Here is an 18,681-nt window from a genome sequence, read left to right on the forward strand (position 1 = left end):
CCTGGTCATCAACAGATAAACTGCGCTTCGCTCCCTTGCTCGATCTCTTCCCCGGTGGCTCCGTAGGTGACTGCTTCATGTCCCTTGCTCTGCGAAAAATATAATCTGGACAGATCTCTAGCATACTCCCCCGGCCTCCCCGCAAATTTGGGCAAAAACGCTTGCCAAGTCCTCGCAATCTGACAACTCCCCTTCCTCCAAAGAGTCATGTTCATTTTCCAGAGGAACACCCCTGTCGTGTCTGCCCTACACCCCTGCCACTAGGTAATTCGCCATCTCTGATACCCACCTCAAACTCCGTCCAATTTTGGACTTTTTTGAATGGCGCAGATGTCTTGTCATCCAGTGGAATGGGAAAAGTCGCTGAACATTCCCTGTCCTTCTTACTTCCGCCGTTGCAGGACGCTTGATGCCTGGCTAAAACACTCTTACTGCCCTTTTTTGTGCCTGGCAGCATTCAACCCACGTTGGACTGCGAAACGCCAGATTTCGCAGCCGAAACCATGTCAGTCTCCTTTAACTTTAAATAGTCTGCCCTTATCGGTGATTTCTCGCGGTATCCAAACCCATTGACTAGGTTCTTCAGGGCCTCGGGGAGTTCTAAGCTGATCGGATACCATTTCATTAGAACTATCCAACAAAGGAGTAACACTTTTTAATTTTCTTGAATCTGCAGCAACCTCATTGGACACAATACAACTGCTCATAGGTAAGGCTTGTGTAACATCACAGTTTGGGGAATAAACATTTTTATACATAAAATAATTTCCTTTTTCGTTGGTTAAAATAGGAGCCAAGCCCATGGCAGTCAACAAGTCCTGAGAAAAGTCATTCTTTCCCACCTTACTCATGCCAAAAATGGGAATGTTCGTGCTAGGAGTACAAACTTTGGCAGGTATGCTGGGCCTATTTTCTTTCTGACCACCAGGTGGAGCACTGGTAACATTAAAGGCTTTTTGGAAAAAACCTGTTTCAGTTGTGTTCGTTTTTTTAACCCCTTCCATGCTGGTGACGAACCCCAGCCGTCACGCCCCGCAGTGGGCGTGTGCTGATGACGGCTGGGGTTGGTCACGGCCCCGTCCTGTTCTTTTGTTTACCGCACAGCGATAAAATTGCGGCCGCAGCGAAGGGGTTAAAACAAGCTTTCTTGTTGATAGAAAAAGAGGGTACTGTTTATTTATGCGTTTTTATATAACGCGGACTTTACCCAAAGGCGTCTGAGCACTTCACAATAGGAACAGTAATGATACATGAGGAGAAAATTACAAGTGAGCAATTTACAAAAGAAAACGTTCAGTTACATGAGGCAAAAGTGACAATTGTGAGCAAACAAAATACATGAGAACTTGTTGACTGTGCATGTGCACACCTTGTCCCTCCTCCCTCGTGAAGCAAAGGACATTTTCCCCGCAGGCGGAGACCCTGGAGCTGGCATAGAAACAAGCGGTGAGTGACTTTCACCTAAATTGGAAAATTGTGAGGGGTCGCCTCTCGGGGAGTGTGCTGGCGAGCCCTCGCTTGAAAAACAAGCAACCACGGCCGCTGACACACCTCCCGCCGCACGGCGCCCCCCCTCTCCAACCCGACCCATGCTTGGGACATGAGTCCTCTCGCCCCATCTCAGCAAGCATACGGAGCTTCTTTGACCGAAGCAGACTGCTCCATTGTCAGAGCAACGCCACAAATTTAGCCAATCCCACCTTTCTTTTCCTGTGAAGTGTGCAATAGAACGCTAGGGATGCCCGCGCTACCACCACCAACCAATCACTGTCGCCTGGATAGTTTCGTGGAAAAAACAAGGCACGCTGCCACTTGCCGAATCCCCATTGAGGCTTAAGATCATTGTTGATAGATAAATCTGTATCGCAGTAAATCTTGCTATGACTGGTTGGACTCTTTGTAACACAAACTTTTTCTTTTATCTCCTTTCCATCTCCTTTTCTTATTTGTTTCCTTGCCAAAGTTTTAAAAGTTTGTTTTTAATGTTGTAGAATGCCACAAATTGTAATGGTTTTAATTAACCGAACAATAAAGAATTTACTCCATAATGAGAAGCACTAGGAGTTTGGGGAGTTGAACGTTCTACACCTATAATATGCAATGTAAATGCTATAAAGTGTAAAAATGATTAATACAGACATTTTTTTCTTTTCTTTCTGTCGCCCCCCACCCACGCGACGATCCAGGGCGTACCACCGCACGAAATAGCCCGGGGGCGAAACTCTACGAGTGTCACCCCCGGGACCCCATTCTTCATTATCATGTATGAAGTTCAGACTCCAGTTATACAAAACTATCACTTTTAATAAGGACTTCTCAGTGCCATTTGGTAAAGAAACCCTTTTTAAAATTTGGAGAGACTTTGACATATTCCACGTGATGCAAGTTGTATGATTTACCTAGCAAATATTTTAAATGCTCAGCTCTTGAACGGGCTCTAAGATCCATGCCAGACCTCTAGCTCTGCTGTCTGTTATTTTGCTGACTCACCCACCTCTATCTACTATGGAATGTTGGGGTAGTATGACAGTTCCTGGATTCCCGCGGCGGTTATTCTGGATGTGTGCTATCCTGGTGATCTTAATCTCATTCTCTGGCTCGGTGCGTTACAAGTATGCGCTAAAACGTCACACAAAATACATCGCAATATAAACATAAAAATGACACCCTCTTCTCAGGACACGCCTTTCTCAAGCTGCAAGCATGCGCCACTACACACAGTGAAGTTCAAAGATAAGTGAGGCGCATAACACGAGAAAGTTAGTCGGCCATCTTCGAATGGGCACTTTATTTTACAGTCTGAGAAAACAGCAGGTGAGTGACGACTGACTTTAAATATCTTTATCCGTGATATTGATTATAATTCTTCCATCAGAATAATGCTTTAAATATGACTGTTTAACTTTGGAAACAACAAACATGCATCTATGTAAAATAAAAAGTAATGGTTTGGAACTTAATTGATTGTGAATACGAAAGAGATAATAGGCAACAGTAAGTGCTGCCCTAACTCAGAACGCTGCTCAAGACAAGAAAACTAGGAATAACATTTGATGACCGTAGCTTTAGTTGCCTCGCTCAGAGTGAACGTCTTCCGCAGTCCTTTCTTCATGTTTACTTCTGTCGGATGGCTAGTGCGGGCGTGTTCTGTGCGAGATAGGCTTAGCAGCTGACAGAGCGTTCCACAGATGCGCACAGAGCTGCGACGTCAGCCTCTCTGCATTGCCTGACACTCCGGTCTCTGTAAGGTACGAAACATACTCTACCAGGCAGTATCAGTTGCTACTCTTTCTCCCTGCGAACGGCAGCTTTTCTGCTAGATTCTACTTGTACTCTGCAGAGACCTAGCTCTCTCTGGGTTTAGGTGTGTACTTGCCACTGGCTGTGACAGCCGGAGTAGTCACAGTGCGAAATGTAGTTGCAAGGACCGAACATCTGCTCTTATCCTACCTGCTGCTTGCAAATACGTTGATTGTACTCCTGTCATCTATGTGAGTGTACGATCCACACTTGCCCCTCTTTTTACAGTTGCTGTAAGTCTCTGTACCGCAGCCGTTTACAGTTCTAAATATATTTACGATTATGTTGCTGCTGCAGTGTGCCCTTCGCAGCCCAAACACTGTAAGCACTAGGCCTACATATTGCCGTAGAATCCCTTCGCTGCCACTTGTGCAATTTTTGCCTTTTGCAGCAAGTTGTGTATTACTGACATCAGTTTCACTTTCTGTTTGTATAAAGAAACTGGGCTTTAAATGGAATTATAAAAGTGTGTGTATTGGAAGTGTTCTAAAAGGGGCGTGACCTTAAAAGCCTATACTTTTCCAGAGGCGTGAAAGACAGATGAGCACGCGAGTAAGGCACTAGATTGATTATCGAAGAAGCTCAGAAATTGCAAACCCTTTTTTCCTCCTAAAACGAAGATTTTTCAGAGCACTGTTTGTAAATAGGTTACATAAAGAGACTTAAAAAAAAAAAACCTCTTCCTTGCATCCCCTGCCCAAAAGAGAACAGTTGTAGAGTGCTGCATTTCGCTTGGATGTGTTGCAAGCATAAATTGTTTTGTTTCAGTTCCTGTAACACACAAGAATGCCATTGTGATTCCCGTTTGGCTGTGACAAAAATCTGGCTGTTGAACTTTTTTCCAAAGTCAGTATTCATTTATTGATTAGCAGTGCTGTTCATAATCTTCTCCGGGTCTTACCCTCCTTCCCACGTAGAGCTTATAATTGTATAGCATTGTTAGGGTTAGTCATGTAAATTATTGAGTGGGTCATTCACGCCACAAAAGTATGTGCCGCAAATGTTTACTAGTCCTTACATAAGGAACTTAAAACTATGGGGCTCATTATGAGGTTGTGTGGAAAGCCATCTGACAGCTCGTCGTAGGCTTTCCGCCCCAACCGCCGTATTACGAGACTGGCGATCGGAGGGAAACCTGCGGGCGGGGGAATGCCGCTACTCCGACGGGTTCACGGAGCCCATCAGGGCGGCCATTGGAAATATTATCCACACATGCCAGCGGAGACAGCCTCTGCTCTGCTGTCGGAATTACAATTTCCCTTTCCACCTGCCCTTTCATGGCGGTACACCTGCCATGAAAAGGCAGTCGTAAAGTGATTTTGGGGGCCCGTAGCAGGCCCCTGTTTCCCCCTGGCCGTCCCCTATGGGGCCTGGTGGGCACTTGTGGTGTCCCCCTAAACATCCCTGTACTGTGTGGCAGGCATCACATGGTGCCTGCCACACGTTGCAGGGATGTGTAAACTCTGCATTTTTCCATTGCAGCATGTGCTGCCACGGCAGCACCAGCCGCAGTGGAAAAAATACAGGATACGGCCGCCAACCCAGCAATCAGATCGTAATCTAGGAAGCAGGACCTCCGTGTTGTGTTTGCATTTCTTGAATGTACTGTTGTTCCTTCCTTGTTGTGCATGTGCCAGTTAAGTTAATGCTAGAATATGGAATGTTATACATGTCATGGTACTGTGCATCTTTTGTAAAGGACAGTTGTTCCTGAGATGCTGAACTTGCTGGATGACATGTTATTGAGCTCTTCGACTTATTAAAGGATACTTATCTACATATCCAGAATTGATCCTTTATTTCACTGGCGACGGGATTCGAAGAGCAGAAGGTTTTTAGTAAAAATTTGGGAAATTTAATTGGGTTTGAGCACAAGATCATAATTGAATTGAATTGAATTGAAAGAAAATTTATAATGCGCAAAACAATAACCCGCAGGTATCAAGGCGCCTAGCAGAAGATCAGAGAATGATCAGGAAAGGACATAAGACCCTAAACATATGCTTGCTGGAAGAGAAGGGTTTTTAAGGCGGTGCGGAAGTTCTGTAGGGACGGGAGAGATCTCAGATCCAGAGGAAGTTCGTTCCACCACTTAGGGGCAAGGGTGGAGAAGGCTCTGCCGCCCCATTTGGCTCTTCGTACACGGGGGGCTGCCAGAAGCAGTTTCCCAGAGGAGCGCAAGTTCCTTCGGGGGACATAGTGGGAGATGATGGATCCTATTCCAGTGTCGCTCTTTTTGGCGATGGCTCTGTAGGTCATACATAGGACCTTAAACCGGATACGATATTCTACCGGCAGCCAATGCAGCGTTTTCCTGGCTGCAGTGGCCGAAGAGCGTCTGGGAATATCCAGGACAAATCTGGCTATGGCGTTTTGGACTACCTGTAAGCGCTGCAGCTGTCCTTTATTAAGTCCAGCATACAGCGCGTTACAATAGTCCAGACGCGAGCCGATAAGAGCAACAGCTATTTGTTTTCTTGCCTGGAGGGAAAGATATTTCCTGACCCTTCGTAGGGTGTGAATCAGGCCCCAACAGGTGGAAACGGTTCTGCTCACCTGGCTGCCTAAGTCAAGGGCAGGGTCTATTAGCACCCCGAGATTTTTAGCAGAAGATGTGGGGGAAGGGCATGTTCCAAGAGAGTCAGGCCACCAATTGGCTGACCAGATGTTTTCTTTCCCCCCAAACACCATCACCTCCGTCTTCTCCCCATTCAGTTTCAGAGAGTTCTGGATCATCCATTTACCAACCGCCTCCATGCAAGATCTAAACTTGGAGGCGATTAGTTCATCTGAATGGGGAAGAGAGACGAGGATTTGAGTGTCGTCTGCGTACGAGACTACCTCCATCCCGAATGATCTTATTAATTTGGCTAGTGGGGTAACATAGATATTAAAAAGGGTCGGGCTGAGTGCTGACCCTTGAGGAACCCCACATAGCACAGGACGGGATGGAGATAGAAACTCCCCTAGCTTGACTCTTTGTTCCCTCCCCGTGAGGAAGGAGGTCAAGAGATCCAGAGCTGCGTTCTTCACCCCCACCTCCCTCAGCCACGATGTAAGTACTGGGGGGGAGAGGGTGTCGAAAGCCGCAGTTAGATCTAGCAGGACCAGGAGAGAGGTCTGGCCCTCATCTACTGTCGTGCGGATCTTGTCAAGCACGATGGTGAGGGCTGACTCGGTGCTGAATTCTTTCCTGAATCCATGCTGGGAGGAGTCTAAGCATCCTGAGCTTTCCACAAAGGCGGCAAGATGCTTGTTAAGATGTGTCTCAAGCATCTTCGTAGGAGCAGGGAGCAGGAAAATCGGCCGGAAGTTTTTTAGGACCCCCGGATCGAGAGAGGCCTTTTTCAGCAGGGGTTTTACTACCGCCTTCTTCCACTCTGCAGGGAAAATGCCATCTCTAATGGCTAGATTCATTATCTCTAGCAGCGGTGGTAAGAGGGTCTCCCTACACTGCTTGATGACTTTCAGTGGGCAGGTATCCAAAGGTGAACCAGACTTCGTCTTGGCTAACAGTAGCTCAAGATCTTGCAAGGCCAGCGGGGGAAAAGCGTCCAGAGTGCATGGTGGGGAGATTTCAGTGATGATCGAACTCGTCTCTACCTTGGGTGTAGATGCACTGAGAACAGCTCTTTGTTCCTCGAGGGCTAGGTGGATATCCTGAATTTTAGAGTGGAAGAAGGAGGCGATCTTATCACAGAGATCCTGTGAAGGGATGACAGGGTCAGGGGCTTGCAATCTGACCAGGGAGTCAACAGTTTTAAAGAGTTCCTTCGGGGAGGAGAGCGTGGAGGTCGCGGTCACAAAGTATTCTTGTTTAGCCTGCACAATTTCAGCTTTGTATTTTTTAACAAGAAGTCGATGAGCTTCCTTGTTCTTGAAGTCCCAACTAGCATGCCATAGCCTCTCCTTTCTCCTCACTTCTTGCCTAAGAAGCCTAAGGGAGTCGGAGAACCAGGGGGCAGAAGGTCTCTTTCTAGCGCGGCGCCGGGATTGTTCTGGGGCTAGTTGATTTAGGGCCTCAGTAGTGACCTGTTCAAAGTGAGCGACTGCAGTCTGTACGCTATCTAGGCCAGTGATAGCAAGGCTTGCAGCCCAAGGCACGAAGGAGTTACTATTAATATTCCTGAAGTTTCTAGTAGTCTCTATTGTATGGTTCCCTAGTTTACGGGAGTTCACCCTGTGGTGTTTCAGAAGGAAAGGGACCGCCAGATGGTCAGACCAGGAAAGATGGATCGGATCCTTGGTAGTCAGACGGGGGTCATTGGAAAAGATGCCATCCAGAGTGTGTCCTGCACGATGAGTGGCTCCCGTGACACGTTGCGTAAGCCCGCAAGATTCTAAGGCCTCAGTGAGACAGGAGGTGTCAGAGAGGTCGTGCCGTTCTAGGTGGTAGTTAAAGTCACCCAGGATGGAGAAATTGTCTTGGCCAAAATAGGGTTCAAGAGATTGGAGAAGGTGGTGCGTGAAGTGGGTTCTCGAGCCGGGGGGACGGTAAATTAAGATACCGTTAAAGAAGGAGCGTTGCTCTTCCTTTATTGTAAAATAAAGAGCTTGAAAACTGTCAGGAAAATCAGTCATGGGTACTATGTGGCATTGAAGGTGATCTTTGTAAAGGATCGCTATCCCCCCTCCCACTCGTCCCTGCCTATCAAGTCTGGCCAGGCAGTAACCTTCCGGGACAGCCTCTATTAGATCAGGGTCGGAAGAGTCCTTAGCCCAGGTTTCGGTCACAAACACTAGAGTGGGCGTTCTGTCCAGTACCATCTCCTTAAACATAACCTTGTTCTTGATGAGGGAGCGGGCATTAACCAAGATGCCCTCTACTTCTACTAAATTAGAACTGGATGTGACGGGGTGTTCAGGGGTAGGGTAGATGGGGGCGGGGTTGGGAGGTCTTGACGACAGGTAGCAGCCACAACGAAGTGGGAGCAAGAAATCATCCGGTTCGTAAGAATGAGAGCAGCGTTTTTTACAAGGTTTAAGAGCCAACAGATCGCGAAGAGAGTAGCTGCAAGGGGGGGATGACATTTTACCGGAGTCCAGGGACCAGCCGTCCAGCGCGTCCTCAGCGCGGACGGGCGCAGACGGGCTGGACTCTGGCGTGACTCCGGCGGGCATCCGGCACATCCGCTACCGCGTCCGCTACGCGGAAAAACAGGGGTCTCTTTTATAGCGACTAGAGCGCGAGGGCGCGCCTACCCACCCAAGATGGCCGCTAAACAGCCCTCGCCTCCCCGGGACCAGCTCTCAGCGTCAACACTCAGCTGAGAGCGGCCCAGGAGGTAGAGGAAGGTAGGGAACAAAGATCCTAGATGAAATCCGCTTTTTAAAAACGAGCGCTAATAAAATGCAAGCGTCTCTCGGGACGCGATTTAAAATAAGCGTTGCCCTCTGCAATTGAGTCTGTACCAGAGCAAGTAAAGAAAAGAGGAGTAGAACCTCCGGCTTCCGCCTCAGAGGGTGAGAATTAAGGAAGACGCTTGCCCTATGGTACATAAATGTAGAAATGTTCCCATCTTAGTGAGAGATGAAGTGAGTAAAGAATTAGATAAGTTAGATCTACCAATATTATTGAGCCTATTGAAGCTAGCGAATGAGTTTCTCCGATTGTCGTTGCGAGGCGGAGCAACGGAAAAATTAGGTTATGTGTAGACTTAAGGTACCTAAATAATAACATTGTGGTTGACAAGTTCCCACTTCCTAAGATTAATGAAATGGTGTCTAGTCTAGGCAACGCACGATGGTTCTCGACCATAGATCTATCGTCGGCGTATCATCAGATTTCCTTGTGTCCTGAATCAATGAAATTCACATCCTTTGCAACACCTTTTGGTTGCTTCCGTTATAAGCGGATGCCTTTTGGTCTAGCTTCGGCGGCCGCTGTTTTCCAGCGATTAATGTATCAGCTTTTTAAGGAGGAAAAGGGAGTCAGATTTTTCCAAGACGATATACTTGTTTTTGGGGATGATGAGAATGAGCATTTGTCAAGGTTAGAAAGAGTTTTGAGCATTCTTGAAAGCAAAGGCCTTACTGTAGAGCATTCAAAGTGCAAATTTGCACAAGGGAGCGTGACATATCTTGCTCATATCATAGATGAAGAAGGCGTGAGACCTAAACCCTCTTTAGTTTCTGCTATTTCAGAGGCTCCTGTTCCTACGTGTAAGGATGACATCAAGTCATTTTTAGGGATGGCAGAATTTTGCTCAAAGTATGTTCCCAATTTTGCAAATGTCACCTATAATATTCGGCAACTTCTAAAGAAAAATGTAAAATTTGAGTGGTCTAATTCTTGTGATGAAGATTTCAAAAACATAAAGCTAGCTATTGCCAAGGCCACTGCCCTCCATAGTTTTGATCCATCTTTAGAGAGCATAATTGCGACGGATGCTAGTAACAAAGGCCTTGGAGCTGTTTTAGTTTAAGTGGATAAGAATGGCATGGAGAAAGTGATCGCTTACGCTTCAAGATCTTTGTCCCCTTGTGAAGAAAAGTACCCAATATAAGAAAGGGAAGCCTTAGCATGTGCTTGGGCATTGGAACATTTTACATCTTTTGTTTGGGGGGGGGAAATGTGTATATTGCGTAGTGATCACAAACCTTTGGTGAAAATTTTAACAACAGAATGTGTAATCAATGCTTCAGCGAGGCTAGCTAGAATTTCAATGAGGTTGCAAAATTTCATTTACAAGATTGTTTATGTTCCAGTCAAAAGTAATGTTCTTGCTGACTTTTTATCCAGAATGCCAGTCATGTTGGAAGAGTGTGACAATAATGAGTGGAATGAGTTACAAGTTGCTTTTGTTCATGAGGGTCTTTCAGCTTTCAGTAAGGAGGAATGGAATAGGGAGTATTCCACAGATAATAATTTGCAAAAGGTGATTTCATTTACTGTTAATGGTTGGCGAAGTAAAAAGGATTTGTTGGATGATGCCATCAGACCTTTTTGGAAGGTTAGGTCTGAACTTTCTGTGGCGCATGAAACACTTTTAAGAGGTGAGAGGATAATCCCTCCTCTAGGATTACGTGAAGGGATTATTGAACTCTGCCACGAGGGTCATCCAGGAATTGTGAGATCTAAGTCATTGGTCAAACACTTGTTTTGGTGGCCAGGTTGTGATTCCCAGACGGAAAAGGTTGTTAGGAGTTGCGTTATTTGTGCTTCTGCAGATAAGACTTTACGTACCTTTCGTCCTCCGATGTTAGAGTGTGCTTTTCCTGAACATCCTTGTGAGTGTGTAGCAGTTGATATTATGGGTCCTATTCAGGAGCATGATGGTTCTCATAATTTTTTAATTGTTCTTATGGATCTCTTTTCGAAATGGCCTGTTGTTAAGGTTGTCGAGAGGGCAGTCACAGATTCAGTTCTTTCTTTTCTTGATGAGACTTTTGTTACGGAGGGAATTCCTTCTTGCATCCTCACAGATAATGGAGTTCAGTTTTTATCCTTAAGGGCGAAAGCGTATTTTAAAAAGTTAGGTATTAAGCATAGGACAACATCACTTTATAATCCAGGTGGAAATGGTGTTGTTGAGCGTTTTAATAGAGTTTTAAAGAATACCATTCAGTTGTCAATAAGTAATAATTTAGATTGGCCTACACAAATTGGGAAGGTGGTTTGGAATTACCATATCACTAATAATGATTCTACTGGTATTTCCCCATTTGTGTTAATGAAAGGTAGAAATCCTCGTTCTAAGACTATTCCTGCTTGGTTATTTTCTAGTGATGTGGAGCCTTGGTCTAGAGCATGGGTACTCACAAACTTTCTCTCGGGGGCCAAATTTACATTGTGGTTTGGGTCCGAGGGCCGCACCGGTGGGGGCGGGGTCTGAGGGGGAGGGGGTGGGGCTAGAGCAACAACAAAAAACTGTGTCCATGAGGTTGAACACAGGTCCCTGCAGCGGACGCCTTCGTCCACTGAGCCACCAGACCCGGCATACACACATCTCTCTTTCTCTCTCTATCTGTTTCTCTCTCTCTCTGTGTCTTCCTCCTTCCATCCCTCCCTCTATCTCTGTCACACTCCCTCTATATATCTCTCTCTCTCTCTCTCTCTCTCTCTGTCTCCCTCCCTCCATCCCTCTCGCTCCCTGTCTCCCTCTCTTTCACCCACTCTGACTCTCTCTCCCTCACTCTGACGGTCTCTCTCCCTCTCTGTCTCCCTCTCTCTCCTTCCCTCTCTCCTCCCCTCTCCCTAACTACCCTTCCTCCTCTCCCTCACTCTCCTTCCCACTCTCCCTCTCTCCCCTTCCCTCTCACCCTCCCTCACTCCCCTTCCCTCACTCCCTCCGTCACTCCCCTTCCCACTCTCCCTCTCTCCTCTACCCTACCTCCCTCGCTCCCCTTCCCTCACTTCCGCCTCCCTCCCTCTGCCTCCCTCACTCCCTCCCTCACTCACCTTTCCTTACTCCCTCACTCACTCCCCTTCCCCCCCACTCCCTCACTTCTGCTTCCCTCCCCGCCTCCCTCCCTCTGTCGACCTCCGCCCGCTGTCTGTCTCCCTTTCTCTGTCTCCATTTCTCTGTCTCCTTCCCTCTCCCTCTCCCTCTGTCTCCCTCCCTCCCTCTACCTCCCTTGACGTAAAGAGTTTCACTAACTTCAGAATGCTCTTGCCCCATGAACTCCTATTCAATAGGACTAATTCTCAGCAGTGGCTAATCTTGATTCATTTCACTTTCTGGAAGTAGCATCTCTTATGTGCCCTCACTCCATACAGAGTGCCACCAACCTTGTGAACCCTGAGGTGTTCCGAGACCCTTGCCACACTATGATGCATTATATTCTAATGCTAAAATCAATGCATGTCTCTCAAAAAGCAGCATAGACAAATGCTCTTCTTGGGCACTCCCAAGCAGGATGAAGAAGCGCATGACCCCCACCACCATATCGGAAACTGCCCTTCGCTCGATACTGAAGGAATTAGCTGCATTACATTTAGAGCAGTGCAGCTCTGTGGTAAAATGTCACCTTTTGTAGACTGCTAAGACTGTGTCTTCCAGGGCTGAGACAGCTTCCCGCTTCCAGCCGCACCCGAGCACTTCACACATCTTTAGAAAGACCATTTGCATGTTAGTAAAGCTTTGTGAATTTCACCTCTTCTTAGGCCCCTGCAGCTCCGCTCTGCCTATCACTGGAATTAATCACCCGGCGCCCACAGAGCGGAGCTGCAGGGGCCTAAGAAGAGGTGAAATTCACAAAGCTTTACTAACATGCAAATGGTCTTTCTAAAGACATGTGAAGTGCTCGGGTGCTGCTGTGTGTGTGTGAGAGACTCTGCTGCTCTGCCTATCGCTGGATTGAATCACCCGCCCCCCCACAGAGCAGCAGAGTCTCTCTGAGTGTCGCTGCTGCACCCGTCAGTGTTTGCAGACATTCTTTAAAAATGTGTTCTTAAAACACGGGTACGATGTCTGCGAGGCCCGCGGGCCGCCAGGGCAGGCTTGCCGGGCCGCCACCAGCCCGCGGGCCGTACTATGAGTACCCCTGGTCTAGAGAATTGGTTAAGGCACGTATGGAACTAGTGCATGATAAAAGTAAAAAATATCATGATTTGAAGCATGGTTCTAAAGTGGTTCAGATTGAGGTTGGAGATTGGATCAGAGTCAAGAAGCCCTTTAAGGTTCAAAAAGGTGATTCACAATTCTCTGAGCCTTTTCAGGTGGCGGAGGTTTTAAGAAAGTCTGTTAAGCTTAACAATTTTAAAGGTTTGGAATTTTAATAGGATTGCGAAATGTAAACCTTGCAGTTCTCACACTATTTGGAAACCAGAGGATTTGGATGTAGAAAGTTCTTCTAAGAATGATGAGTTACTGGGTAATCCAAAGGAGGTTGATTGTCCTAGTATAAGTGAGGTGGAAAATACCGTTCCATCTTCTAGTGGTGGTGTGGATTCTTCTAGTGAGGTTTCTGAGGGGTCAATTATGGTTCCACAAGAAGAGGGTTCTGTTTCTGAGAGTGAAGACTCAACTTCATGTCGTCATTCCTCAAGGAAGAGGGTGGTGCCTTTTTGGCTTAAAGATTACATTATGAATAATAGGTAGGAAATAGAAACCATCTCTTATTTGTTGTACCAATTATATCATACAATGTTTTATAATCTATTTTGTGTTTTTATATTCTCCCTTCTATTTATTTTTTTATTTATTTTTTTATTATTAGGAAAGGGGGATGTGTTGTGTTTGCATTTCTTGAATGTACTGTTGTTCCTTCCTTGTGCATGTGCCAGTTAAGTTAATGCTAGAATATGGAATGTTATACATGTCATGGTACTGTGCATCTTTTGTAAAGGACAGTTGTTCCTGAGATGCTGAACTTTCTGGATGACATGTTATTGAGCTCTTCGACTTATTAAAGGATACTTATCTACATATCCAGAATTGATCCTTTATTTCACTCCGACTTCTTGTTTTGGTGTCCCGCTTCCGCTATGATGCCGGTCGGTAGCGCATCCGACTTTCTTGTAATCGACCCCTATGTGTTTAGAAAAAAAGTTTTGATCCACTTTCAGTTTATGTAACTCGTCATTTTCACTATATTTTTTTCTTTCTTCATTTGGGTATTTTTTTTTTTAATCAATGTCTTCCTTAAATTAAATTCCATTATCAGGACTGAGAAGATTATCTTCATCAAGTCTACAGCATAAGTTTTAGTACTTTATTTACTTTCTTTACATGGTTACAGCATTGGATGTCTAGTTTGAGTGTATATTCAATGGTCGTACCTCCGTTCATTGGTAATCAAAGGTGTTTACCGTTGTATTTTGGAAATTAATCTCCTTCATCAGATTTGACACGTTTAACAAATATTGGCAGAGCCAAGATATCTGGCTCACGTTGTGATTCAGTAAGACTGGTTCTGCCGATATTTGTATCCAGCTGGAGGAATCCAGTGGGTATGTTTAACAACAGTAGATGCCCCATGCAGAGATGGAGAGATTTTGGGCTGTTGCGGGTAGCATCCCAGCATCAGGGCAGAGGTTCCTCTGATCGAGCTTTAAGGAACAGAAAAGAAGGAGCAGCCTTGAAGTAGGCGATAAATGAATAAAAGTGTGATGAGTACTTTTCTTTTCAATAACAAATGTATTCAATGTTTGACAATACTTTTCTGATGTTAACTACTCCCCGGTGCATCCCATTTGGGGAAAGGAGCAACCAAAACAGCCAGTGGAAGGAGGGTGAGACTAAAATAATTCTGTAGGCTGATCCAAGATGTGATTGACAATGTCTCAACGAAATTATTGAAGTATTCAGAGTTGGAGCCTTTTGGCTGAAGAGGGCCGAGCAAAATGCCACTATGTGTGTACATTATTATCTTTTTTCTTAAATAAATAAAAATCTTGGTTTACGTCAGACCTAAAAAAGAGACTGTATTATCCAGACGTGGGCTGAGGCCTTCTCAAAGTTCTAGCATGCTAATCTGATGTTTCTCTGCAACAATTCGCATAAGATGGTATCAATCAAAAAGCCAAGGAAATCCACTGATTCAGCAGGCCCGCAGTTCGTTTTGACAGTGAAACCAAAGAAGGGGTGAGGAGATTGACACATCGAGAAGCAGTGACAGTCCCAACAGAGGAGCAAGAGAAGTTGCTAGACAGCCAGGAATCAGGAGCACAAAGAGTAGGAAATAATTACCCAAAATATATCGCAGGAAAATACCTGTATTATGACGTCGAGCACATTAGAAGATAACAAAGTACCAGAGACAATGTTTAGGACTAAATGGACAGTAGCAAATGATAAATGTGAAGTTCCTCAAAGTAAGAGATGGTTGGAACAGTGTGTAACTCGGTAAGGATCACCAACGAAAAAGAGGCTGTACCCAGGAGCTGTTGAAATTGAAAGTTATTAATCACGTCTTTCTTGGTGAACTCACCCCATCTTGAAAAAGGAAGATTGAGCAAACGAGAAATTGGTGTAATAAGTGTCTCCTGTATTGCCATCTGGTTTAGTTCCGTGATTGTTGAAGTAGTGGGAATGGTTAACTGAAGCTATTTCATAGTTGTACTTGCAATACTATTTCAATGAATAGCCATGCTGAAATGAAAGCGAAATACACCTCAAATGTGTAAAATCTAGAGTTACCACTGATTTACCAACTAGCAAATACATCATCCTCTCACATCATAGAACATATACACCGGTAAAGCTTCTTAATGTTGTAATATTTCTCGGCAGCTAAAACATTGTTTTTGTCTTTTCTAAGAGTTCAAACAAAATGAATAAACAAAACGCATACCCACGAAGTGCGTTGGCAATGAATGACTTCTTTCAGCCTACTCTCTGTGCTATTTGAGGTCACACCACGCCCTCGGAACTCCCCTCATAGTTTACCGTATAATGTTGAGCAAACCGCTGCTATTCTGTTTTTACTTCGACAGATAAAAGCAATGCGATGCGCTCCAAAGCTGTAAACGTTAATCAAACTATCGAAAAAATGCACGTATTCTCATTCCATTATTTATCTAGATGATTTTTTTTTTTTAATTTCCGTAATTTTTTATTGAAAAAAGATATATTTACATGGAGCATAACATATACATGGGAGGAAGAAGAGAAAAAGAAGGGGAAAGAAAGGAGAAAAAGAAACGCCCGTGGGGGGGGGGGGGGGGGGCGGTGGGGGGGGATCGGGGGATTGTGGTGGGGGCGGATCTGCTTCAATTTCAGCTTTTCAGTCTTATTGGCGTTAGTCCGACCGCCAGTCGTTCGAGCTCGACCTTGTCGTTTGGGTCCTCCGTCCCCTTGTCTTGCATCGATTGTCACTCTTGATCCCTCGCCCCGACCGTGGATAGGAAAGAGAGAGAGAAGGAGCAGCGCAGGCTTTTTGGGGTTTGCACTATCAAGTGGGCTGGGCACTGTTGGCACCTGTCGGGTTGGGTACCTGGCTGTGTTGCCTACGGGGTTTGTGCGAGGATAGGTAGTTGTCTAGGGACTCCCACATGTTTGACTGTCCATGTGTCTTTGGTGAGTGTTTTGCTGTTATGGTGTCCTCCCCTCTCAGGAATGTGACCCAGTTGAGCCATGTTCTAGACGTGGCTTTCCCTGTGTCCTTCCAGTTGTTCAAAACTGTTTTTACCGCTGCTGTCAGCAGCAGGTCAATGAGGTCTCTGTCTTCTTTGGTTGTGATTGAAGGAGACGTGAACCCCAATGCTAGGCTGTAAAAATCTAGTTGTATGGCGGCCCCTGTGATGTCGTTTATCAGTTTCTCGATTATGTTCCAGAACTTCCTAACCTTGGTGCAGTGAAAGAGCAGGTGTGTGAGATCCCCCCCTTTGTTTGTTGCAATTCCAGCAGGAATCGCTGTCGCGGATTCCCACGGAGGCTAGGCAGGCGGAGGTCCAGTATGCCTTGTGCATCAGCCAGAATTTGGTCTGGTTTAAAGTCGCCGTAACCTTTTTCCTTTATGTGGATCTCCATAGATCAGCCTTCTCTTCCTTGCTTAGCACTCTTCCCCCTAGTGTTCCCCAAAAGGTCATGACTTTGTTGTTGAGTTTGGTGGATTTGGGGCACAGGGCTTTGTAGAGGTGCGCCACTTGGTGCCCTAGTTTATTAAGGTTAGTGGCGTATTGCAGGATTGAGAGTGTTAATCCGTTCAGGTTAGCTTTTCTTATTGCTACCTTAATCTTCAGGAAGTTGTACAATTCTATGCTGTCTAGTTTGTGTTCTTCTTTGAGTGTGTCGAAAGTAACATGTGCGCTCTGCTTTTGTAGATGGCTTGCTGTGGAAATGCCGTGCTTGTACCATGAGTGCATGTTCAATGTCTTGTCTCTGTATTTGATTCTGGGGTTGTGCCATATGGACTCAAACTGTGTTTTCTTTATGCTAGTCCCCAGTAGCTTATCTACACTTAAGAGTGCTGTCTTGGTGTTCCTTAGGATGGGGTTGTGTTTGATTGCTGGGTGTCGGGTGACGGTAAGCAGAGCTATGGGTTCCATCCCTCTCAGTAGTCCTCTTTCTGGTGTGAGCCAGGCCGGGGTATAGTCTTGTTTAGGTGTGAGCCAATACAGTCCCTGTCTTGCTAGGCATGCTTTTTGAAATGTTTTGAAGTTTATGTTTAGGCCTCCTAGGTCTTTCGTCAGTCTAAGTTTCTGTAGGCTGATTCTAGGCTTCTTCCCTCTCCACAGAAAGGTGTTAAGCATTTTGTCCAATTTTTTGTGGAAGTCCTCTGTGTTTACCAGTGGAAGCATATTAAGCATGTAATTCACCATTGGCGTGAGCATCATTTTGATCGCCTCCACTCTCCCGCACCACGTGGTGAATTTGGGAGACCATCCCTCTACTCTTTCCTTTATTTTGCGTAGTATGGCTTGTTCGTTCTGTTCTAGTGTGGATCTAAGGTCCCTCTCAAAAAGGAGGCCCAGGTACCTGATTGGTTTCTTTTGCCATGTCAGGCCGGATGAACCTAGTACTGTCTTTGTGGTGTGGACGTTTAAGGGTTTGCACTCTGATTTTTCCCTGTTTAATTTGTATCCCGAGACCTGGGCGTATTGTTCTATCGTTTCCATCAGGGCCTTGATTGATTTCTCTGGAGTTTTGGTGATTATTAGGACGTCGTCTGCATAGGCCGCTAGTTTGAAGGTTTCCCCTTCCACTGGTATCCCCGTTATGTCGGTGTTGGTTTTAATCATGTTTAGTAGTGGTTCTATCGCTAGAAGGAACAGGGCTGGGGAGAGCGGCACCCTTGCCGGGTCCCGCGCTCAAGGTGGAGTAGGTCTGATGTCCCCCCCATTGACTACCACTCGTGCTTTGGGATCCTTGTAAAGGGCTAAAACCATCTTCCTGTAGTTGGGACCGAGCCCGAATTTCTGCATGCACTGGTCTAGGAATGGCCAGGACACTCTGTCGAAAGCCTTCTCAGCATCTAAGGCTATCATTACAGCTGCATTGCTACTCTTGGAGGAGTGGTTTATTATGTGGCAGAGCAGCCTTGTGTTGTCGTGGGACATGCGGTTTTTAAGATAGCCTACTTGTGAACAATGTATGAGCTTGGGTAGGTGTGCGTTGAGCCGGGATGCGAGGACTTTGGCATAGATTTTACAATCTACGTTTATAAGTGAGATTGGTCTGTAGTTTTTTGCCTGCTGTGTGTCCTTGCCCTCTTTTGGGATTACTATTATGTTGGCCTCCGCCATTGACGGTGTCATCCGTCCATTCTGGACGCAGTTCGTGAAGACTTCCGTCATTGTGGGCTTGAGTATGTGGAGGTACTGTTTGTAGAACCCGGCAGTGAAACCATCTTGCCCCGGTGCTCTGTTATCTTTGAGACTGGCTGTGGCTCTCCCTATCTCGTCCTCTGTGATGTTTAGGTCAAGCATGTCCCGCTCTTTGTCTGTTAGTGTTGGTGTGGGTATGCGTTCTAGGAGTTCCTTGCATCCGTCATCTC

The 18,681-nt window shown here is 45.8% G+C and overlaps 1 protein-coding gene across 1 annotated transcript in view; it reads left to right on the forward strand.

Annotated features, from left to right (window-relative positions):
- Positions 1-3,119: 3,119 nt before the first annotated feature.
- WFS1 (wolframin ER transmembrane glycoprotein) overlaps positions 3,120-18,681 on the forward strand; it is a 330,063-nt gene continuing 314,501 nt past the window's right edge. The window contains exon 1 of the mRNA XM_086964111.1: positions 3,120-3,248. The gene's annotated coding sequence lies outside the window, so the exon portion shown is untranslated. The remainder of the gene's footprint in view (positions 3,249-18,681) is intronic.

This window comes from Lissotriton vulgaris, chromosome 3_2 (genome assembly GCF_964263255.1).
Source record: "Lissotriton vulgaris chromosome 3_2, aLisVul1.2, whole genome shotgun sequence".
Lineage (NCBI taxonomy): Eukaryota > Metazoa > Chordata > Amphibia > Caudata > Salamandridae > Lissotriton > Lissotriton vulgaris.